The following is a 26,266-nucleotide window of genomic DNA, read 5'->3' on the forward strand; positions in this document are numbered from 1 at the left end:
ATAATAAATCAAAAAATTTGAAACAATCAACAACGTCATTAATGTAAATATTGAATAATAATGGACCCAAATGGGATCCCTGAGGTACGCCTGAAGATACGGGAACAAAGCTAGAAGTGTACCCCTTTATAGCAACTGCTTGCGTTCTGATCATCATGTTTAATATCGATAATGAAGATAATTTTAATTATATAGGGAGATGTTTCGGATATTTGTAATTCCAGCACATACACTTAACTGTAATAACCCGACAATCATCTTAATAGGTAGTCAATGGCAATACACGGATTGATTAAAGCCGTACTAATAATTCAATTAATTGTACCTATCTAAACAAATTCAAATATTTATTTCATAGCTTGGATGTTACATCGGTGAAGTACAGTGATCCCCACACTAGACTTAGCCTGTGACGTGGGGATCCAAGCCAAATACAAATTATTATTAAATCTAGTACATTAAAATTAAAACTAAGAATTTTTATTAAATGACTAATTACAAAAAATATTAAGTACAAAAAGAAAGAAAGAAAGTGAAAGTGTTTATGCGGAGGTATGTGAGTATGTATGTATGAATCTAGTAGTCTCAAGGTTTTAAAGTTACCTAATTATGTTCCTGATAAAGCTTTATTCGAGATATAGCGTATTTTGCGCTCTGGCAAAATGCGGCGTACATACAAAGGCTTATTCTGGCTTATATTATCACAAGTGGCTTTCATTTGATGTATATCCAGACACTCTAAGTTAGAGCTTCGCTAGGCTGCCTGTATTTAGATTGCTTTAAATGGATTTAAAGTCTAAACGAATCTAGTTAAACTAATACATACACTTAATATACAAGCTACCGATATGGGGCCAAATTCGACATGTGCAACTGTCAGATTTCGCATCCACGTCAAATCAACAGTTGATTTTATTGCATACTGAGTGTTGATTCCATCAACGGTGGATAATATCATTTGGTACAACCAAAACTCAACTCTAAACTAAGGGTGGTTCGGTTTGGTTTGCTTGTCACCCTAACTGTGGATTGTTAATGTCAAATTTTGACATTGTACGTATTCGTAACTTATGATTTTTCCCACATCAACGGGAGATCAACACGATACGTCAAACGTCGCTTGTCGAATAGGGGTCATGGTTAGTTTAAAGTTGTAGGCTGCATAAAATGGCATTTTATGCTCCAATGCATAAAATAAATTGCTCGCAGTCAACCTTTGGGGTACGTAATAGTACGTATAGTTTAGAATAGGTTGAACGACGCAGGTAATGTCACCAAATTAAATGCTGTACCGATATGATAATTGCGTGCTATTAAAAAGTGACACTCATTTTATCACGTGGATAAGGCTATCCATAAATACGTATGCTGGTTTGATGACGATTTAATACCTTAAAGCATTCTCTACCATCACCACAACATATCATATTTACCATTACCATTTATCATACCTGGTACGTATATTATCATAAGCGAATGCTTATAAACTCGCGTTACCATCTCGTATTCCGTTAGACACCTTCAAGTCTCAAGCTAGAACAGACCCGCTAGAAACTATTCTGATACCTAAAGTAATCTTATAACATGCTGTAAAAAGGCTGCACCGAACAAGGCTTTAGCAAAACCATTCGCGCGTAACCTCATAAAAGTGTAGCGGCGAAGCAATCCAGCAAGATATTCAAATACCGGGCACAACAGTGTTCTAACGCAAACTCGGGTAGCTACATGCACACAATGTTTATCGGTGCTTCATGCCAGCGTGCAAACATGGACTGCAGGAAAGAGTGGAGTTCCGGTAAATGGTTCCGTCAATTCGGAACATAATTTCACAGTCGTACCTACCTATAAATTGTATAACTCCCTATACCACTAAGAGCGACTCGATGACATTATATTAGTAAAAACTTAAAGAAGGCGTGTGCCGCAACTCAGTTATTCTAGGAATATAAGAATAGTTATTTAGTTAAGACGACAGTGGACAATCGCGCGGAATTGCCGTTCCATACAAACGTAACATAACTAGGAAAGGTTGACGAAATATAAAGTGAGCCGATCTCTCGAACAAGGTTGAACATGATCGGCTAACTTTATATTTCGTCAACTTTAACATATTACGTCGAAGGGTGACTGACCAACTGGCGCCTATAACGTTTGCAGCCTAGTTCTATGAGCTTCCCAAAACACCCACTCTAAGACCAAGCGGATCGTCCTAATATAAGACTTTCGTCTGTAGCTTACAACATATTATCATTTACGTTAAAACCACTGACCAGTTTACAGACAAAAATATTTGGACGGTTTCTGGTTCCTCCGAAGGGACCCTAACAAACGTTTCCTTTGTACGGTAATATTATGTAAAACGCCGGTCAATACGTAGGTTATTCGATTCACCCAAGCCGGCCTGGATTTTTACACGGGAAATTGGATTCATCCGTTCATAAATAGAGGGCTCTAGCTGTTTGTTCAGTTTTAGGAATGGAAAATGCATATTCACATATTTTGAACAACGATTTCTCGTTATTGCTATTTGAAATTGGATTCAATCATTTTGTAAGGTTCCGTAGCCAATGTGTCAAAACGGAACCCTTAAAGCTTTGTCATGTCAGTCTGTCCGTCCTTCTGTTTTTATGTAATAAGTTCCCATTGTCGCTATGATTAACTAAGCCATTATAATGTGTTACTTTTGTATATTACTATTTTTATGTAATCGTTATTATTTCAATGTATGTACATATATTATGTGCCTTAATTGTGTGATTCTAGAAAATAATATATATAGCAATTTAGTTGTATCTAGTAATACTACTTATGAGAGACTATTTTAATATTAATATAGGTACTCGTATGTCAAGGAAAATCGAGTAAAACCACATTTTAAATTCGCAACTGATAAACGGGATTTTAAATTCTTAGCTTGATTAAGTGCACACGAGATGAACCCCAAGTCGTACTAAACCCATAACATAATATCAAGTTTCGACTTTAATAGTCCGAATAAGTCTTCATTCTGTCCATAAATCTGAATATGTTTTCAAACTAATACGTAGTATTTGTTTACAAATGTGAGAGCATCTCGGTCTACAGGGCCAATCATGGACATGGCCATTGATAAAGAAAGTATCCGTTACCTATATTCTAACAAAACACCCAAGTTTCCTACGTCCCAACTTAGGTAGGTATTCGTATAAAAGCAAGCTACACATTTTAAAGAAGCCAACCTCTAAGGAAGCATTTACCGCTTGCCGTTCCCTGTATTTAATAATGTCCACTTTTTATGCACGGGCCGCGATAAGGCACAAATTCCTCCTTACATTTGTATGCAAAAAGTGAAGGGGCCATCTATTCCAGGATTAGATCTCGGGCAGAGATTTACCTCGTTAATTCAGATTCTATACTGAATTTAGAAATATATTAAGAATATCTTAGTATAATACAGGTTTATTTGTGTGCTGTATTACCAAAGTAAGTAAAGAAACAGCGCCAAGTTTAGTATGTTTTGGATGGTCTTTGCATCAGTTTCGGTTTCAGTGTTTCATTTTAACAACGACGTAGCACGGCCCACTAGGCAGAAGTGGTAATGTTACCAGGCAGAACATCGCGAGAACTTGTTTCATCGTTTCGCTTGGTTAGAACTAGTTTTAACTGCAGATATATTTTTTTATACCACGACTATGGCAAATCGAACCGTCTGATGTTAAGCATTATCACAGCCTATGGGCACTTACAACTCTAGTGGAGTTACACGCGCGTTGCAAACCTGACAAGCAAATTTTGGAACAGTGTAGTTTGTAGTTTTCACCAACGTTACTTGGAACGATACCTCTAGATTAGTGCCTTAACATGACATTAAATAGCAGCTAATAACCAGCATGCTAATATGCATGTTAGAAACATTCGTGCTACCTATTCGTATTTAGTTATGTATTCAAGCATGCTTAATACTAGCAGTAATCTGTAAGTACTTACCTACTTACATCCTTGCCACTAGTAGCATGCTTTTGTCGCAGGCTTAAGAATGTTCGATAACTTGACTAATTCGATACCAAAGACAAACAGCACCTGCTAAGAAGAATTTCCTCATTACCGGAGCGAGCGATTGCAGGTTGAAGTGAAATTTCATTGGAAATTAATCGGAACGGCCAAAACTTGTGCCTCGTGCGATTCGGCGGCACGGTCCCAGGTTTTTAATTAAAGCCTTACCTGGTTCGGTTTACATATACATTATAGTTATAGAAGTTTTTGTTCCGCAGAGCCTTGATTACCACTGCTTTGCCTTTCTGTGGACATTTTTGCTATCCTATAGTATTTTAATTAAAATTGTATAAGCAGCAAAAACAGCAAGAATTGTATGTAGTTACTATTTACTTACACACTTAAGTATGTCTAGTTACGAGTATTATGCAGTCGGCATTAATAGTAGTGGATGAAACAACACACCAAGAGGATCTGCCACCCTGGAATACTTTTCCAAATATACGAGTATCTTTAGGTACAGTAACAAAAGTATTTGTTAATTGTCCTATAAGTATGTATATAGACACTTGGCGTATCTTAGAAGGTACTTTAATACTTTTAACTCGTAGTCAGATTCACTAGTTTCAAAGCTGACTGTACACCAGAATAATAATAATTTATGTAACTGCAGTGGGACCCATTATTTATATAATGGATCGCACAGCTGTTAAAAATCTTATAGCTCAAATTTATTGCTGCGTGTATTTTTAAGAAGTCGGATACCAAACTTGTGTTTACGTACTGCGAAACATAAGCACAGTGCATGTGTGTATGTGTGTACATGCACCGTGCTACATCTGAGTGTGTACCTACTCAGATATTAAATTTTTCGGCAGATTCATTTTTGGCACAAGCTTTTTGACTTTCAAAGGCAACAATAAGTACTCATCGAGACAATTTTAACAACCCCAACCCCAAATGTCCGTATATAATGTTTTATCACAGAGTCCCTATGGCTACCTCCTGTCTCCATTATCAGATCAGCTCCATGTTATCATAATATTGCATTGTATGTATGTATGTATGTATGTATGTCACTTTATTGCACATAAACAGGTTTACATAAAATGGACAAAAACAAAACAAAAATAAAAATGTTATGTACAAAGGCGAACTTATCCCTAAAAGGGATCTCTTCCAGCTAACCTTTGAGAAAATGCGAAAGGATCAGATACTAACAGGTGAAAGACAATTTAATATGGACAAATAGCACTATGAGAATTTTGGATACACATAAAGGACGACGAGAGCGAATAAGTACTTAAAGAAAAAGAAAAAAAAAACCAGTACTAGGTACATATTAATAAATATAGTATAAATACGCATAAACTATAACATACCTATACATATATATACTTAGACATATACTTACATAAAATACACATATACATATATGTATACATAAACATATAAACTATATATAAATATATATACATATATACATATAAAGTATTCAGTTCTAACTACATCAGGAGTCTAATAACCACAACTTTTTCAACTTCTCCTTGAGTGAGGCAACAGATTGCGATTTCCTTACGTCCACTGGTAGATCGTTCCACAGCTTAACTGAGTAGGCAGTGAAAGACCTACAGTACGCACGCGACTTTTTCGGTGGAATGGCTAGAGTCAGATTGGCACTAGATCGCAGACGGTGATCGCTAACAGTAGCCAAAAAACTAAATCTTTCTGATAGATACGTAGGGGATGCGGGATTAAATAACACGTTAAAGAGTAATGACAGAACATGCACATCCCTACGACGTCGTATCGGAAGCCAGCCAAGCTGCGAGCGGAATGCATTGTCATCCCATTTACAAATATAAGCAAAATTTCGGCTCAATCGGACATCGTGGAGTGGATCTTTAGCTTCTAAGATTTTACCCACATTAACTAATATACAGGGCAAGTTAAATAAATAAAAACTTGTAATTAGTGATACAAAATCAGACACTAAATGAGACTTTTTTATTAGTAGACGTTTTGTAACTGTTTGCAAGAAAACTGAATTACACCTCCGGGGAGGCTGGCAGCTGGGAGCTTATATATAAAAAGTTACCTTCGCTTCTTTTGTTTTTATTTTTGCTTGTCAAACTTTATATTCATTTACCACAAAGAAGATTAAAACATTTTAACAAACATTAAAACATTTTATTTTACATTCTGAAGTTATAAAACCCATTACACCCGTTAACAATTAATTTCACTCATTGTTTTCATTGCACTCCAAAAGTACGACTGTAAAATAAATCTGGGGGCACGGCAGTGCCCCCGCCAAGACGAGCAAAGCGAAGCGCAAGGGCACTAACTACCTTTTCTCGAAGCGCTTCGTCGTTTTTTAGGGTTCCGTACGCAAAGGGTAAAACGGGACCCTATTACTAAGACTTCGCTGTCCGTCCGTCCGTCCGTCCGTCCGTCTGTCACCAGGCTGTATCTCACGAACCGTGATAGCTAGACAGTTGAAATTTTCACAGGATGATGTATTTCTGTTGCCGCTATAACAACAAATACTAAAAACAGAATAAAATAAAGATTTAAATGGGGCTCCCATACAACAAACGTGATTTTTGACCAAAGTTAAGCAACGTCGGGAGGGGTCAGTACTTGGATGGGTGACCGTTTTTTTTTTGCTTTTATTTGTTTTTTTTTTTTGCGTTATGGTACGGAACCCTTCGTGCGCGAGTCCGACTCGCACTTGGCCGGTTTTTAATCATACTAATACTATTTCAGGTCAAGGAATACGGATATTTATGGCGCGGTGAAAGGACAGAAATAGTTTTAATACTATTTTTACGGGCGGTTTTTCGTGATTTATTAAAACGTAGTGCCTACATTAGAGCCAAGAATTTTAGAGGGTGAAAATAGTACATTATTGTCGAGGCTCGGAAGTAGCTACTTGCAGGCTGAGGATTCGTTTTAAACGGACGACCTTGGGAGTCCGTTTAATTGAATCCGAAGCCAGCAAGTAGCCTTCCAGCCGAGTCATATATAGTGCTTTTCTCAAAAATGGTGCAAGAAATATAAATATCATAGAAAATTTTTATAAAACCAACGTTCTTACGTATATATTTTTACAGAAAAAAGCCCTTGCCACCTTTTTATTTTTTTAATAAAAAAAATAGAAGTGTATTTTTCTGCCGAAAATACCCCAACCTATTTGAGACAGCTAAATAGTCGCGGTACTAATCATCTGTTTGGCTGTTTAATGGGCCTGTGCCTTCATTTGATATGGTCATTTCAACTTTTAAAAAGTTTGGAACTCGACAAATAATGAAATTTGTATGCAACATTGCAGTCCCAAAATCGAGACTGCAATGTTTTTAACTTTTTAATTTTTGACTGACCATAAACTACGCGCTTCGCGACCAATTTTTTAAACGGCAAAGTCGACTTTGCCGTCCATTTTTGAGAAAAGTTATTTTTTTTTATTTAGAAAAACAAATGTCTTTCCTTATAATAAGGACAAAAATATATGTATAACATAAGTATTTTTAAAAACTTGAAGCTTTTTAATAATTTATATGGGTTCGATGAAAAATTACTGAGGTTTTGTAAAATGTATAATTGGAAATGCTTTATTAAAATAATAACATTATTGTTTACGCGCTGTGTGTGTGTGTGTGTGTGTGTGTGTGTGTGTGTGTGTGTGTACGACTTTTATTTTATGGAACGATCCTTTTTAGGGTTCCGTACCCGAAGGGTTAACGGGACCCTATTACTAAGACTTCGCTGTCCGTCCGTCCGTCCGTCTGTCACCAGGCTGTATCTCACGAACCGTGATAGCTAGACAGTTGAAATTTTCACAGATGATGTATTTCTGTTGCCGCTATAACAATAAATACTAAAAACAGAATAAAATAAAGATTTAAATGGGGCTCCCATACAACAAACGTGATTTTTGACCAAAGTTAAGCAACGTCGGGAGTGGTCAGTACTTGGATGGGTGACCGTTTTTTTTTTTGCTTTTTTTTATTGTTTTTTTTTTGCAGTATGGTACGGAACCCTTCGTGCGCGAGTCCGACTCGCACTTGCCCGGTTTTTTTGGTCTCTCTCATAACTTGGGTTTGGATTATTACAGATACTCAAAACTCTCGGGATAAGATGTCAATAGTAAACAGTAAGCATAAAAATTTTCAATTCCATAGCTCTTAGCTTCCATAGCCACATATTTTGATTAAGGTAGAGTCTGTGAAGTTAGGGCTTGTAGAGTTAGAAGCTTGGCTCTACAAGAGATCTGATAACTTTTTGTCAGTGCAAGCCTTATGGGTTCGTCTTGGCAACATTTTATGTACATGAAAATGTTTTTGGTGGGATCACTTATTCCCAAACCTTGTAATATACTCAGCCACCAAAACGTAGGTAATATCAACAATACTTCCAAACTTTTGCGCCAAAAACTGATGGAATATAGTTTGCAATTTAGCCGTCCATATTTTTTTCCGTCTAATGGTTCAGAAGCTACGGTTTTTCTTGTTTTTGTTTCTTTGGCTGAATGCCAAACTTTATTATGAATGCTGCATCTCGGACTCAATTAGAACTTTAGTATAAAATAACCTACAAATACGTTGGACTGGACCGCTGAGCTTCGGATTGTTATGTTGCTTTAACTATTAGTAATACTCGTATACTCGTAACGTAATAACACGGAGACAATACCTAACCTAATTTCACTGGTAGTAATACTATAACTGGACCCGGGTATGTCCTTAAACTACGTCCAAGACCACCGGTGGACGGGCAGCAGCGTCCCTCAAATTCGGTGTACTCGACTGCGATCGCCAACCCGCCTGCCAAGCGTGGCGATTATGGCATTCACCCCCCATAAGGGGGAGGCCTATGTTCAGCAGTGGACGTCTTATGGCTGAGATGATGATGATGATGAATACTATAACTAATCTCTAACAGAAGTTATTGCCTTGTATACCTATGTACATATATAATTACTTTAAAGAGGTATTATATTATTGTCTGCGCCCAAGCACATCGTTAATTATTAGTAAACCCTTTCCTTATACCCTTGTAAATGAAAATTAATATTATGTAGGTAAATACATACGTAGGTAATACTCGTCCTACTCGCGGTAATAATACCTATATATCTTATTTGGAAAAGCGTTGTACATTGAGGTGCTATTTCTGTAGATAGTTCAGTAAAGAACAAACCTCTGTTCTAAATTTCACAAAACATTAAGCCCTGGATTCTCCGATTTTCGTGAGCTGACAAATGCGGGTGCATTAGGAAAACATCAAAGTTTGCCGATCACGGCGCCCGCGTAATGACGCGCGATTTAATAAAGTGATCGTCCGACGACATTTTAAAACTTTTAATGGAAACAGGCTTTTTTTAACGCCAAGCTGTCAGTCATTTTAATGCATCTTTAAATTTATGGACATAGTACAGATTGTTTTTATAATTTACTGCAAGGGCTAAGGCTTGCTTTTGTTTAATGTTTATTCATACAAACACAGAAGCTTACAGACGTATACCAAAATGCTTGCATATTACATAATAGGCAGACAATATAAAATATTATTACACAACAAAAAGTTATACGGCAGGCGTTTCACGTAAATATCCTCTTTTGAACTAAGTACTTATCCTAATTTTGCGGACTTTTGTAAGAGGAGTTTCCCAGTTCATCGGGCAGGACCTTTAATACGCATTTACCTATAGTTCGTTTTTTTAGCATTAGAAAGAACTTCGCAGAAGTAAGCTTGTGGTTCCAAATCCGGTACTTTTAGCGGTAATAATTTGAAGTAAATTATATGTATTGACCGTGCTACATTAGATAATTCAATAATTATTAACAATTAAAGAGCCTGATAAAAACTGTACGCTTACTTCTGTGGAGTTATTTCTAATGCTAAAAAAAACGAACTATAACTCCAGAAGATTACTAAATATTTTGGCAATTCAAATAATCTATTGTAGTACGTAGGAACATAAAATTATAATTTTTCAATTTTAAAGTAATTTGTGAGTGTATTTTAATGTACTTAGCAAAAATCATTATATTTTCTTGTTAAACCGCATAATAAATCAGTTAATTTAGTGAAGACTTAATTTATTGCCCAGAATGTTTACCAAAAAATTGTCATTATCGGTATCGTATTTTTATTCCAGATCATTGAAGCGAGCCGCGACCGCATGATTCAATTTCGACAAAATTCCGACCAAAATGTTTCGTTCGCCACAACGGTAACAGCCGACACTCATTTGTTTATACAAATTACGGATAATGCCCGTATAATAGAGGTTTTAAAACCCTTTATAATATTTTACATCGCAATAATTACGAAATTAATATAGCGATAAGTCGAGGAAAAAAAAATTCATACAATTTTTTTACAAGTCTGTGAATTACGCATCTCCCGCAACAATTATAGCATTCTCAGTAGGTATTGCTTTATCTTTTGCTACTAATGCGTTCTATAATACAAACCTTGATTCATTGAAACCTGTATATAAAATAATATAGATATTTAATAAAAAAAAATATTAAAATTCATTTTATTTATAATATTAATAATATTACATGTCAATTAGTCAAACCCGTTCTTCATCGCTTCCGGTGCAAAAGTGCCCATAATACTCACGGCATTACCCCGCTTGATGGCTATGAACAGCCTCAAAAAAATAAAATCGTAAAATCGCTTTTTAATAAAATCTGTCGCGTATGAAGCGTCCTATGCCTGAAAGTAGACACAGGTATAACGATAAATATGACACCAGATTTCATATAAAGAATAATCAAAAATTAATCAAAACTATAAACGAGCTTCTGGAACGTAACTTTCAACTAGCTAGTCCCTAATCTCGAGAAACGCGACGACATGTCGGCACTCTCCCGAAGATCAAACAGAAAAAGGACACGACGAGGGTTGGGTTTCACAGTTCAACTGCCATCTTTGACCGAATATTTTCCGTTTGACTGATATTTAGTCCTTGCTTCTATTGTACGATCTATGCTATGGTACTAGAATTACTAACTGTAAAGGAAGGTGAACTCCTGAGACTGTCGCCCCACCAGCGGGGCTCCCCTTCCCCTTGCGCCGCGCCCCGCAGTCGCCGCAGCGCAAGAGTCAACTTGTCCATTTGCCCGTGGCCCGCCTCACAGCACGCACATACTGTCGTCTGAGCCTTTGAGATTACGTTAATCAAAAATTAAACAATTTTAGTTCAAGTTTTGTCTCATTTCTGAACCCCTCTTAACATAACTTATTATATAACTAATTTAAAATAAGTCCTACTGTGACTTATTCCATCTTTGTAACTTTAATATCACGCATATCATTTTGTCGAAATAGGCTTCTGTTTGCCAGAACACGATTACTAAATATTGTATCTCCATTTTTAATTTCACGGGGCTATAAATCCCGATCCCTGGGGATACAGATCCAACACGTAGAGCTACTTTAAAGAGCCCTAATATCAAGCAGGACGCCTGCTGGAACCCATTCAGAAGCGCAACAACTTGTTAATATTATTATTTAAAAAATATTTTCAAAAAAAAAATTTAATGGGCTCTCGGCTCGATTCGGAAAATGAATTAGATTTCTACTAGACTTCAACAAGTTACGAGACGGATAATTTAAAGATATTTGTAAGATAGATATGTCAAATTTGACGTTTCCGCGATTCTGGAGGTCCTCTTGAACGATTTCGACAAGGTATGACTTAGATATCCAAGTCACATCTAGTCGATATCTAATGTAGATCTAGTTGATCTCTAAATCGTCTCAAGATCTTGTGATTATCTCGAAATCCGAATAGACCTATCCTTATAAACTATATAATATATAACATATTTCTTCCTTGTAAACAAACAAAAAGACGAAGTCGCTGGCAAAAGCTAGTAAAAATGATTACCGAAAAAGTTTGCGTAACTGCGTATATGAAACAATGTAAGAACTTTCCCTCTAACTACTTGTTTCACGCTTATATCCTGGGTTTCCATTATAGAACTTTTGGATATAGTTGATTGTAACCGGTCTTTACCGATAGTTCTCATGATAATAGGTGAAACTTTTTCTTAATGATATTAGTTGCTTATTGAATCGGCTATGAGTTTCGGTAATAATAAATTAATTAGAAGGTATACACGTAGTATACGGTTAATATTTAAATGGTATCATCATCATCATCATCATCATTCTAGCCTTCAGTCGCCCACTGCTGAGCATAGGCCTCTCTTCGTATATCTCTCTACCTCTCCTTTCCGTTCTCTGTTCGTTATTTGGTACAGTCGCCACGCACTCTAACGCCTTGACAATAGAGGCGTGCTCAGATATTTATGAACACCTTGGCCGCTCCGATATATCTGATGGCGACTGTATAGTATAGAAAATGAGAAAGCAATGCATATTATGCCAATTCTATTTGTGTATTGTATTATGTAGTTTACCAATAGTTAAACTATTTACTACTAGAACTATTGAAAACAACTGAAAAACGTAATAACGTTTTCAGTTGTTTTCCACAGTTCCAGAATCTTCTTAGTTTTTTCCTTGCACCATTTCTACTTCTCTCTTTAACCCTATGGTTGACTGGCGTGCATGTTAATTATATTTTGTGCAAAAAAATTTGAATTAATAAATAGGTATTCCCTTTATCGACAGGTTAACAGACAACTGAAGAGTTTAAGACCACTCCCCGGGCACTCATTGCACCCTCGGGAGCTTTGGTAACCTTGCTAACTATCAACAACTAATACATAAACAGAGTAACCGGTAATATCCGTTCACTGCCGGTAGTATACACATATAAGCTTCTTGGAGCATACATAAACAAATTATAAGAGGTCCTATCTATCCAGGGAAATTAATATTAAGCCTTGATGCAGGGTAAAATTAACTACCTGGGCACTAATGAATGCACGAGGTCTCTTTCGCTTCGTTAATTTATGAATTCGAAAGGATCAAAGTTATGCATTTCTAAGGCTGTGGGTTAGAAATAGTGTTAAGAACTTCTATTTGTCATTAGTTATATGTTTAATTATGTTCGTATTTACATAATTTTATATCGGTGATCAGTCGGACATTGTAAAATATTTAAATATAACAAAATATGTTGCAAGTACCTATAAATACTTTGAAAGAAAAAGGTTTTTATAAATAAAAGTTACGTAAAATCAAGCATTCTAAGTACCTACGCATTTCTACAAAATGGAAGAAAACCCTTAAGCATCCCTACGGCCTACGCGTCATAAGAATGGCTTATATTGAATAACACAATTTTGTATATTTTTGTTTGATAAAACAGCAAAGAAATAAAGGACTCAGAGAAACCGAAATAGTATATGTTATACTTAGAAATAAATAAAAAAGAGGAATGACTCACCGCCTCAGGTGAGTCCTTAGAGGATATCGTCTGTAATTATCGGTACAAAACAGTCTGCTGATTTTTGCGGGGGAGCGGCACGTGTACGTAACGTAAAAATAGCGATGTCAGATAAACGTCAGTACATACTATGTGTATGACCATTTGCTATGACTATTTTCGACAGAGGGGAACGCCTGTTAATGGCTACTCCGTTCGGTTATATCCTCTAAGGATGAGTGTCGAACTCGCGACTCTAGGATACCAGGCCATCGCTCTACTAAATGAGCTACGTACCAAGACCTACCCGAAGATAACGAATATCTCCACCATATCCTATCATTTCTCAACCGATATTCGTAAAATATGATAAGGAGCACGGATAATGGTCGTGTATGTCTACGTGACAGCGTGATAAAAACAGTGTCCGTCTCTTTCAATCACGTGGTGTTAAAACGTGATACTTATTTTATGACGTGGATAGAGCCATCCATAATTCACCTGCAGGATAGACAATTTATACTTTTTTTGACGACTAAGCTTTTGTTTTTTTTTAACGGGGCCATGGCAGTTCGCGACGTCTACAGCTCACAGAACCACAAGTTAACTAACGGCGCGATTCGGGAAATGAATTAGACATTCACTAGATATGAAATAGTAACGATATGTGACGTTCCACGGCAAAAGGTACCTTATGGCCGCAATAATATTGGAGCGGCGTTAATATAGCGTACCGGCATAATTGCCACATATTATTCAATTACTACGAGTATATACTTTATTGTTTAATGCCCGCCTAGCTTAGCATTGTCTACTTCAAAGAGGGATACATATTGATCGACATGAATAAACAATTGAATATCCGACGAACAAAGACAATTAATCGTGCGATTAATCATTTTAATCGCAGACGCAAATTATTACGGCCCCGGCTGCCATTAGGGCAATACCAAGTCGTGTTTACTTTCTCGGTCACGCAAAACCTTACAACTTTTAATAATACGCGTATTTAAATAACCTGTAATTTTAGTAAATCGGTGCACGCGGGTATTGTGTAGTTTGTATCAAATCAATCTACTCGTGACTTTGCGTAATAATTTTTACAGTAAATATGGTGCTAGGGTCGGACCAAATAAAGTCTGCAGCGGATTTGATAGCCCACGTGGTGCAAGTGTCATTTATACGTCATCATTTCATAGAAGTTTGACGTTTAAAATAACACTTTCACTGCGTGGGCTATCAAATCCGCTGCAGACTATTCTTGGTCTGACTCTACTTTTCCGCCCTAGGACGGGATTCAGGGCAATACGTGCCTAACTGCCCGATTCGAACTTTAAGATACGTCAAATATATGGATTAGATTATGTCAGTGTCAAAAGTGACATTTTTGTTTGAAGAAACGTCACATTTGACACTGACATATCTAATCCATATCGTATCTAGCCGAAATATTTGACGTATCTTAAAGTTCGAATAGGGTCGTATGTACTGTAAAACGTTGTATAAAACACATGCGAAAAGGTAATTCGCAACTCGTGTCAATTTAAAACACTCCCTTCTAGCCCAAGAAAGATACGCTTACGTTAAACATTAATTAGTAATAGGATTTTTTTTTTATTCCTGTTCTTTAGATCATTTTAAGATACTTTATTTTCGAATCCAACCAACTTTCTCTCCGGAAGTAGGTAAAAAAAAATAGTTTAAAAAAAGAGCCGTTCTTGTTTGTTAAAAATGGTAATAGTATTTTTAGTTCGTAAACGTGACGAAAATAATATATATAATGAGTCGACAATGGAATCGGTCAAAATATTTACACGAAAAATAACTAATTCAATAAATGGCGGGGCCTCACGGATATACGTCGTAACTTGATATAAAAAAAAAGTTATAATTAGGTCTTTGATTTAATTACCATAAAACTACTTCATTAAGCTATTTATCCGAGAATCCAACATCAATATTATCTGTATTACTTGTATATATATTTACGCCTTAAACGTGCTAGAAAAAATGGTTATAGATATAATTTCTAGCAGACTTTGTTCTGATAACGTTCAAAGTGATATTAAATACATAATCACACAAAAACATGGTCAATGTAATAAATAAGAGCAATTTAACAAATTCGCTAAATGAAACTACCAAATTTGAACTCTGTGCGCTAATGCTAAGGATTACATTTCCTTGCGGCGCGCGGGGACAGTTTCAATGCGGGCGGTGGCGGGAGTTCGTGCCAAGGACGCGTGGATAGTATGTAGGTAAGTATGTACTTAACTACAAGTTGCTACAAGTGACAGGCCAATTCGAACGTGCGCGGGCGTCTCGCTCGCACCAAATATTTGTGCGGCCAAGTCTGAGCGAAATGAACGCGCGCGTGAATGATAGCTAATTAAAAATAACTGATATAATTTCCAATATTATTTTAATATTGGTTGATGTTCAAATTATATACGTCAACGTTATGACCCTTTACAAAAATAAAAATTTCGCATGACTATCGTTCTTATTTAATTTCAGAATGGCATAGTGTGGAGTGGCATTATAAAAGGAATACTTATTATCGTAGTCATTTGACAGTTTTGGTGACACTTTCACATTCTGTCACAGCGAAGTGTGTAGGCCCACTCTTTAATTTTATATTAAAGTCTATCCAACAACTTCGTCAGTAGAAAAAGGCGTGAAATTCAAATTTTCTATGAGACAATAACCTTTCGCGCCTAAGCGTCTGTAGACTTTTTTTTCAACAAACGTATTATATTGACTATTTCGTGCTCTTTCTATTCATAACTAGTTTACGTTCCTAAGTTTCATAAAGCCCCCTCCAGACTATGCGCGTGAATCGCGGGCGAAGCCCCGAACGCGAGTGTGGAGTCGATTTCGCTGTCTGCGAAAATCGACGCCACACTCGCGTTCGCGGCTTCGCGCCGCGATTCGCGCACGAGTTTGGAGGAGGCTTAATAAGTATAACATAGTATAATAATAGTCGACGTCAAAGATATGTTTACATTTTTGCACCTTACTCCTTTGTAATAAGGCCAAAAGTACGGCTTTGAAATGACAACGTTTTACACAAAAATAAAACGCTAATTACATAACTTACCATATTCGGAACCTAAGAACAATATTGAGAGATTTGAGAGTGGCAACACTGTCATAGCAGGCTATTCATAAATTACGTCATTTCAAATTTGGGGCAGGGGGAGGGTCTGGACATCGGATGATGGTAGCATGACACAGGAGGAAACGGTGTCATGCGAATTTGGGGGGCGGGGGGGGCAAAAATCGTCAAAGATAGATGACGTCATTTATGGATAGCCCCTAGGTCGTATTGTCTTTTTCTAGCATATACGTCCCTCTCTCCCCCACACTCCTACCACACAGGCAGGTTGCTTTGTCAGTTATACAAGATAAATTTTCAAGTCATTGTCTCAAAATTATACATATGTGCACCATGCAGGATTAAAACTTTAGGTTCCGAATAGAGATGCACCGGATATTCGGTTATTATCCGGTATCCTATCTCGCGCTTATTTTAATATCCGGCCGGATACCGGATAGTGACTATGCTTGATATCGGAATATAATCGTACTCGATTATTATACGAAACAGGGCAAAACTTCCACAATGCGCACCTGAAAAATCGGAATGTAGGTATATTTCCGCCGGCCGAATATTCGGCGCCCGAATATCCGGTATCCTGTATGCGGCCAAACAACTATCCGTTGCATCTGTAGTTCCGAATATGGTAAGTTATTTAATTAGCGTTTTATTTTTGTGTAAACGCTGTCATTAAACAGCTGTACCGATATTCGGAACCTAACGCTACGTCTTACGTAGGCGAACAACGCGCGAACGCGGCGCGGCGCGGCGCGGCGAAAGCGGCCGCCGCCGCGCCGCGCCGCGCCGCGCCGCCTGACATTCGCGTGCAAATCGCGCCGCACCGCGTTCGCAACGAGATCGCTTACGTAGTATATTATGAGTGTTTAATTAATAATGTAGTACACCCTTTATTGTAACACCAATGAGGAGAGAGATATTTAGTAAAGTATACAATTTGATAGGTACATTTTGTAAAATTAACATAGGTATATATGGCATTAAATAAATAAATAAATATTATAGGACAATTTTACACAGATTGACCTAGTCCCACAGTAAGCTCAATAAGGCTTGTGTTGTGGGTACTAGACGACGAAATATATAATATACACATATGTATAAACTAGACGGGCCCGCAGCTCCGCTCGCGTAAATGAAATAAAGAGTTTATCTTATATTTATTTAACTACCGACATTACTATGTACATAATAACACAGTCAGACAGGGTTGGGTATACAGTAGAGTCCGCTTAGTACGACTCCGCATATAACAACCAACCGCTTATAGCGACGTAAGTATAGGCACTTGTTTGGTTTTAGTACAAGCTACTATGAAAGCACAACCGTTTATAACGACTCCGCTTATAACGACCGATCGCTTTTAACGACGGAAATTGACTCAAAATCCGTCCGTCAAGTCCGATTACAACGACGAGCGACGTAGTTTTTACAAATAAATTGTTGGTAAGAAGCTTACTCCGTCCCGCGCACCCAACTCTCCTCCCCCTTTTGCATATAGGGAGCAAGATGAAATAGATAGTCATGCGACTTTTCGTAATCTTGCAAACTAAATAAAACAATTCCCATTATTCGATTGAGCTTAAACTTCACACACATAATAAAAAAAATAAGATTAATAAGATATAATTATGTAAGTTGGGTGACAATGCAATATTTTGGTAGGTACCTTCGAGCTGATCTGTCGATGGACACAGGAGGTGCCCACAGGAACTATGTGATAAAACAACGTCATCTTGATTAGATCCCCAAGAATTACGACTTTTTATTTTACGGGATTCGAGTAATTTGCGGATGACGAGTGAGTACGCGTACCTTGATGAAAAGTGGCTTCTTCTAAACATACAAGTCTCTCCATTTAAGACAAAATGTCGTAATACTAACGTAAATATATATTTTAAAAGAAATGTTTTATTTCTTTGATTGTCGCATAAGTATTAATAAATACAAAATGATGTAATTATTTTGATTAAAAAATATATTAAAATTGTCGGCTCGTTTTGTACGACGTCCGGTTAGTACGACGTAATATCAGCGGTCCCTTGAGTGTCGTTATAACCGGACTCTACTGTATATGCAACCTTGCCAGGGTTTATAACTGTGATATCCTATTTCTTATTTAATTGTAGTCGTTACTTGGATAATTTAATTCGCAAATTTCTCAAAAAATGATGTGATTTGATAAATAAAAGGCAAGATTGTATCTTTTCATCTACGTAGGTATTTGTGACGTTCCACGGCAAAAGGTACTTTATGGCGGCTGCCGATTACGTCGCATAGCGCCGCAATAATATTGGAGCGATGCTATTATTAACGAATAATAGCGTAAGCGCCAACCACCATAAGGTACCTTTACCTGTGGGACGTCACATTTATAACAACTTGTTTCAACATAAAATTATTCTTTATTTTTATAAGCCTAGTTCCAAAACGTTCATTAGATTAATTTCCATCTTAAGAATAATATGTACGATCACCGCCCATAAATCGATAATCGCCTTTTCATACAAACGTAGTCCCCATTTCCCTTTCTGGATATTAACATTACTTACTACGGCTACGGTGATGCAACGACCCAAAGTGAGTCCTGGCCTCCGACTCCAGATCACGCCATGTTTCTCGGTCTCGCCAGTCGGCATGGCGGAGGTTGGGCAGGTCTAGAGCAACTACGTCGTTTCAGCGGTACCTAGGACGTCCATCGGCTGTCTCCCACTTCGTTGTCCCAAGTACGCTCTCGGCACGATCCTCTCCCATCCTCTCAGTGTCCTAGCCACTGTGGTCTCTTAATACTCAGCTAGCTAAAGCTAATCTAAAGCTAGCTAATCAGCCCCTATTCGGAGACCGACCGCCAATCGTAGGGAGTTATTATTTATTTATTTATTTATTTAAACTTTATTGCACAAAACATAAAAATAATGTACAAATGGCGAACTTAATGCCTAATGGCATTATCCAACAGGGTAGCGCAGTTACTGGAGGGATACGCCTGAAGCCAATAACCCGACTCTGTTTTGGAAGAGGCCAGGAGACGGGCCTTCTCCTCGCTTGAAGCAGAAACACTTGATTTGAAGTTCACCTTGTCAACAGTATGGTTGTCCTTTTTTGACAAATGGCATTTTTAAAATAGCGAAGAGAGAGAAATTATACTAGTTGCTGCGCCGTCAAAGAGAACAGAAAGCGTAGGGGCCTTGGGTGCGACGTTTCGAGGCCGCGGCGCGGTGCGACAGTGTGTTACCACTTTAAAAAAATATGATAAAATATGATAATGGCTGAATGCCACGAAGGTGTGTCACAAATTCTGTGAAATGAAAATTAAAAAAAAACAGCCAAATGCGAGTCGGACTCGCTCATGAAGGGTTCCGTAGCAGCAAGTAATATAATAAAATTGCGGTTTACGATTTATGACGTATTAAAAAATACTACTTACTAGATAGATCTCGTTCAAACCAATTTTCGGGGGAAGTTTGCATGGTAATGTAATTTTTTTTTAGTTTTATCATTCTTTTATTTTAGAAGTTACAGGGGGGAGGGGGGACACACATTTTACCACTTTGGAAGTCTGTCGCGCAAACTATTCAGGTTATAAAAAAATGATATTAGAAACCTCATTATAATTTTTGAAAACCTATCTATTGATACCGCACACGTATGAGTTTAATGAAAAAAAATTTTTTGAGTGCAGTTCTAAGTATGGGGAACCTCCAAAATTTGTTTTTTTTTTTTCAATTTTTGTGTGAAAATCTTAATGTGGTTCACAGAATACATCTACTTACCAAGTTTCAACAGTACTTATAGTTCTTATAGTTTCGGAAAAAAGTGGCTGTGACGTACGGACGGACAGACATTAGACATGACGAATCCATAAGGGTTCCGTTTTTTGCCATTTGGCTACGGAACCCTAAAAACTAATAAAAAGAACAACAAAAAGAGAGAAAAATCTTTATAGGGCTGGATCTCCTAAACAGTGCTTCGTAGCGCAAAAGTAATAAAATTTTCGTTCCTCTTCAGAACCACACGCACTGAACAACCTATCACATTGGGACATTACTATTATTGCATTGCATGTTTGAGAAAAGCACTATACATGCCTAGCCGTGAAAAGGTCTTGCCGGCTTCGTATCACTCCCTAAAACGGATAAAACTTGACTTTACCCATGATGACTTTAATGTCAAAGTGCACGGCAGACATCTTGGATTCCAAGATGGTCATCATTTTCAAAATCTGCGCTCTGACGACTTTTATGACATACTTACTGCATGGTCGCCATCTTGGATTCCAAAATGGTCATTTTCGAAATCTGCACTCCTGATTCAAATAAGCTGCATCTATATCTATTAAGCCAACATATCTACTATCGAAATGTACTTTTGATAGTACAGAGATAGTAGCAGGCGTGTCTCACTCCGCGATTTCGTCGCTTTGCTACAGGTAGCTAAAAGTACATCCGTTCGCGCGTGGCGCTGTCGCCACCTAGCGGCCATATCTGTGCTGATCGTAACAGACGCGTTTTGTTAGAGAGTGAGTCTTCTGTACTTAGTACTATTATTTATTCTGTGGTAGTAGTACGAAATGTAATCTGAAAGGAATCAAGTAATGCATTCCTGTAGTGAGGAATCGACATTGATTCCAATTATTAGTAATTGTAATATTAGAAAAGATGATTCCTGATTCCTTAAATGTAAGTGTACTTAGTAATGAATCAATTTAAAAATAGACTCGATAAACTATCTAAACAGTGAAATCGTGCTAAGTGAACTATGATTTAGACGCACCAGCATCAGCTGCCTGTCTAAAACGAAATAATAATAAATAATAATAATAATAACCCCGCGGGGGCAGCTTGTGGCGAGCTGACGGTGAGTGGCGACACCGCGGACCCCTATTCCAGAGGGCCCTGTCATCTGGCCCTCGCCTCTGTGCTTGCCTTGATTGGCCGGCCAGAGTGGAGTCGCAAGAGCGGGACCTATGCTCCAGGTTGGAAGTGTAAAATGTCATAACGCCGGCGGCCCTTGAACGGATTACCGGGATCTGGCTACCGCAGACTCACCTCTCGACAACCTTACAGCCACTCCAAAGTGTTGCCCTGTTGTCGCACTGAGCGTGCGGCCATTGCGGGGCCCACTCAATGAGTTGGCGAGTCACCACCTGTCTTATACAATTTTGAGACTGATTGTCACGGCAGGTGTCCGCTAGTCTCTCCCATAGCCCATTATCCAGACCATCCAACTTTCAAATCTATAGCCCATGACCTTAGTTCCCATCGCAGCACAAAAGTGCTGCACTGCAATAGTCTTTGCACCTGGCGGGGACCATCTCCGGATGTATCACATTGTGCGTTTGGGGATGGTATCCGCCACGTGTATCCCTTGCTTTTAGATTAAAGTGTCTTAAAGGGCCTCTGCGCTGTTGGCTTCGGCCCCACGTACGCCTCCCAAAGGTCCGGGACCCCATGGTCCCGAGGTATGGAAAAGACATACAAATAATAATAATAATAATTTGGTATCGTTCGATTACAAAGTAATCTGGGAATCGGTAATCCGATTACAAAGTAATTTCGAGTAATCGTGGAACCAGGAATCAATTACGAAATGCCCATCTCTGCTTGAGAGTGAATGAACATTCGCTCGATTGTCAACGATGATGGCATCTATCAGTGAATCAAACGGTAAATAAGCAGCTGTTAACGTTACCTACTAACGTTAAATATGGTGTATCGATACCTTTGACTTAACGTTAGCTCAAATTGACAACTGCTAACGTTACCATTTTGTTACCGGTAAGAGTAGTATAACTAACGGTACCTGGTTTAACGTTAGTTACAACGTTAAATCTGTCACCTTGTGGTAACGATACCAACTTTTTAACAGTATTTAATATAGCATACCAACATAACAAACATAATTTTGGTTATTTGAAGATCGAAACGAAACCAACCGAGTTTCCGAAAATGGCCGATAGTCGTAAAATGAAGAATGTTATGAAAATTTCTTTTGCTTATTGTAAGTTAAATACGCATCGAAAGCGATAATTTTTATGCTCTTAGTTATATTCTCATATTTAGATAATAGATTAGAATAGCTTTTTCTTAGCATACGTGCGTCTTATTCGTGAAACGTGTCAAAAAGTTTTTTAGAAATTTGTAAGGCGCCATCTCTCTTCTTCCCTCGTTTTTTATCCCGTTCTGGTTTTTCGATTTTATATACATATATGATTTGCATTTGTGACCACCTGACGAAGCCTGCGTTGTGGATATCCTACCTAAAAATTTGATCATATTTTTATAGATGTTAAATAAAGACTTAGAAAAAAAATTATATATATGTGAAGTGTAATTAAATCCAAAATAACAACTACATGCAAAAGTTCTTTTCCTTAACCTTTTAAGCTATAGGTAAGTAAGTACCTCCTAAATTATTTATTTAAGTACCTACCTATATTTTTACCAATATTTTATTCAAAATCAAAGATCTAGTTGGAAAGAAATAAGTAGGTAGATAAAGAGTGAAATACTTCACGATTTCGTATGTCATTCTTGCGCAGAGCCATGCTAATCTCTCTCTGTTTCTAGTCAAATTTAAGTATATGAATTATGAATTGCCGAAGTACTCACCCACAATGGGATGTAGGTTTGTTCGTTACCTTGTATCTCTCAGAGCGGAAATAGAAGCCGATTTCGTCGACTCCTAAGCGGATACACGTTGTTTATCAGCACTTTTATTACTAAAAGTTTATTTGTGACGTCCCGCGATAAAGGTACCTTATGGCGGCTGGCGCTTATGCCGCATAGCGTCGCAATAATATTGGAGCGGCGTTAATAATAGCGTAAGCGCCAATCGCCATAAGGTACCTTTATCCGCAGGATGTCACATTCTGCTATATTATACTAACCCTGAACGGGATAAAAAGACAAATTGCTGATAGATACTTAGACAGATGAAACCTCCTCGCCATATCAGGGTCTACTTTAATACGTAGGTTCTACGTAACGCGTATTAACTAGCCGTACCATTCGTATTCGAAACACAAATCACAAATTTCAAACCTTATTATACACACAGAAAGATTTAAACTAACAAGACTCAGAATAGACTTCATGTAGGTGTAAAATTGAATTCTAATGGTAATACGTGCACGCTTTACTAACTCAATGTGTTTTTAAAGATATGTACTTCAGTATTTTCATTGGCATAGCCACGGTGCGCGGTGCACGCAGGCAGCCTTTGAAAACACTTTCACATCATATCATGGCATAAGCCGTTAGAAACTGTTTTTCACCACACCAGCTCGGAAAGGCTTACTTTGCACTTCAAAAACTGAGAGCAAACTTACATTTTAATCACAAGTGAGGCAAAGTAATCAAATGCAAATTTTGAGTTGTTTTGTTATGTTTGCTGGTAGAATTGACTTTTAAATCATGATTTCGGATGATAAATATTTAATAACATTCATTTGTATTTGATTATTACATTTAATATTTGCTTCAGGTTGGTGTGGTGAAAGATTTTGTTTCAATTGGGGCAAATTTTGTTTAACCCTCGTGCTTTGAAACCCTCGCAACGCTCAAGATTCCATGTTTCGAAAATTGATACTCGCAATATTAGCACGAGCGGTTAAACAACAACTTTGCCCCCTTGTAAAATAAATAACTATTTCAATATAGTCAGCTAAACTGAGGTACAAATTCAAAAACTCACCAGTAGTTTAGCTTCACGACCTTCTAGATGGAAAAACAGCAAGCCAATGACTTGAAAATTTGCCTTGAATAACTGACAAAGCAACCTGCCTGTGTGGTGGGAGTGTAGGAGCGAGGGACGTATATTCTAGAAAGGGGCAATACGACAGTGTTGCCACTCTCAATTTGAGATGCAATGGATAGTTGTTTGGTCGGATACCGGATATTCGGCCTGACCATCGGCCGGCGGAACAATACCTACATTTCGGTTTTTAGGTGCGCATTGTGCAGGTTTTAACCTGTTTCGTGGTGAACGTTGGCGCGGACTCATTTCTATGTTCGAAATGAGTAGGTACCTACGCGTGCAAGTGAGTGGATGTGGATGTTTAAATTGTTTTGAAATAATAAACGAGTAAGTACAATATGACCGTGACTGTTTCTTAAATCCAATTTGTTTACTCTGAAATCTAGCAAAGTTACTATCCAGTATTCGGCCGGATAGTGGGTCACTAATGTCACTATCCGGTGCATCTCTACTCTCAATATTATTCTGAGGTTCCAAATATCGGTACAGTTGTTTAATTGTTGCTTAATTTGGAGATTGACCCCAATTTCATTTCTGATCAAATCGACCGAATGTTCCGTCTGGACTCCACTTAACAGCCGTAACACATTAGCGCGCCGTTCAAGGTCACGGTGCGCCAAACCATAGCCTGATATCATGTAGGTATGTACTTAGTCCAAAATTATGTTATTTACTAATTATGTTATTTATATGCATTGAACGTTAAATCTGAACCAATTCGATTACTATTCTATAGTGAATCAGCATGACTTGAAAAAGCGCGGCAAATTTAAAACATGTATGTAAAAACCATTATAGGTTTCAATAGCCCTCATAGACCTGACTTTTATCTCGATATCGTAATTTTCTAGCGACAAACCCATTATCTATACAAAACTGTCGCAAAAATGTTATCGCTTGTATATCGTGGTACAGGATAGGATGGAGCCATATACTTACTACTTGCTTGCAGGTATCGTAATCAAACAAAGTGCTTGCTAAGTAGCTAAATACGCGCAATGTATTTTTATGTCAAAAATAATGTATTTATTTAATGTTAATTTAGTATGAATTATATAGTATGTATGTATATTGTTTTATCCACAAATATGAACAATTGTAGTTAATTTACAAAACATAATTTATACGGCCACAAATAAAATATTAAATGCTTCTAAAATCTGTTTGGTTATTTCTACATGGAAAAGAAGTCATTTAAAATTATAAAAACATTAACTGAACACCTTATTGCTACCTGCATTCACCGCTCGCCGCTCAGCTACCCACTGACGTTAATACCACGGCCTTACGTTTTATGACAGGACTCTGAGTCAGGGGAGTGGCACACTTGGTCCGCCATTTTAGTCAGTCATTCCATGTTCGGGTGCGCTTGCGTTCAGTCGAGTTTTGGAATATTACTGCAAATTTTTGTTGTTTGTTAATTTGTTGGTTATGGTGTCGACTTTTATTGCCCTAGTCGCCAAAATACATTATGTTACTTAGTGAATTTTTAACCGACACCACACGGTAAAAATAAGTTTAACAATAATTAGTTAAAAATCGAGTAAAAACGGTATTTCTAATACTTAACTTATATTGTTTGCTATTCAATTAAAGAGTACTAACAAAATCCTAACTCAATTAATTAGTGCAAATATTGTAAGGTTTGCGATTCCTGCTCGGCCTTGCGTCGTAAGGTGCCCGGTACCACTGTATTGCAGCAATAACTAGAAATGCTTACTTTGGGGAACATTAGCAACTGTCGTTTTTGATAATTACATTTTAGTGGTGAGGGGTGGTACTTAAATGACCGCTATTGAAACTTTAAATGGTTTAAACTTATAGGCGCGAAGATTTGAAATCCCTAAGAAAATTTTAATTTCGCGTCTTTTTCTGCTATCAAATTGGGTGTGTTTCGGTATAATAGCCCAATATAATTGGCCTATTATTGTATTAAATTTAACGCGCACGCAAAGACGGAAAGCTTGCAATTATATAAAATTTACTTTCTTATTTACAGCACTCTTGCCCAGATTAAAGCTGATAATTAGTTCGAATCTAGTCTCCCATATTTTTTAATT

The 26,266-nt window shown here is 37.5% G+C and overlaps 1 protein-coding gene, 1 long non-coding RNA gene and 1 pseudogene across 2 annotated transcripts in view; 1 reads left to right on the forward strand and 2 right to left on the reverse strand.

Annotated features, from left to right (window-relative positions):
- Positions 1 to 26,266, reverse strand: part of LOC134664550 (acid sphingomyelinase-like phosphodiesterase 3b) — a 100,881-nt gene that overhangs the window by 67,542 nt on the left and 7,073 nt on the right. The gene's annotated exons all lie outside the window — the stretch shown is intronic.
- Positions 20,157 to 26,266, forward strand: part of LOC134664571 (uncharacterized) — a 513,832-nt gene continuing 507,722 nt past the window's right edge. Inside the window, exon 1 of the long non-coding RNA XR_010098264.1 lies at positions 20,157 to 20,275. This is a non-coding gene — a long non-coding RNA (uncharacterized LOC134664571). The remainder of the gene's footprint in view (positions 20,276 to 26,266) is intronic.
- On the reverse strand, positions 22,945 to 23,057 carry LOC134664869 (U6 spliceosomal RNA; annotated as a pseudogene).

Source organism: Cydia fagiglandana, chromosome 5, assembly GCF_963556715.1.
Source record: "Cydia fagiglandana chromosome 5, ilCydFagi1.1, whole genome shotgun sequence".
NCBI lineage: Eukaryota > Metazoa > Arthropoda > Insecta > Lepidoptera > Tortricidae > Cydia > Cydia fagiglandana.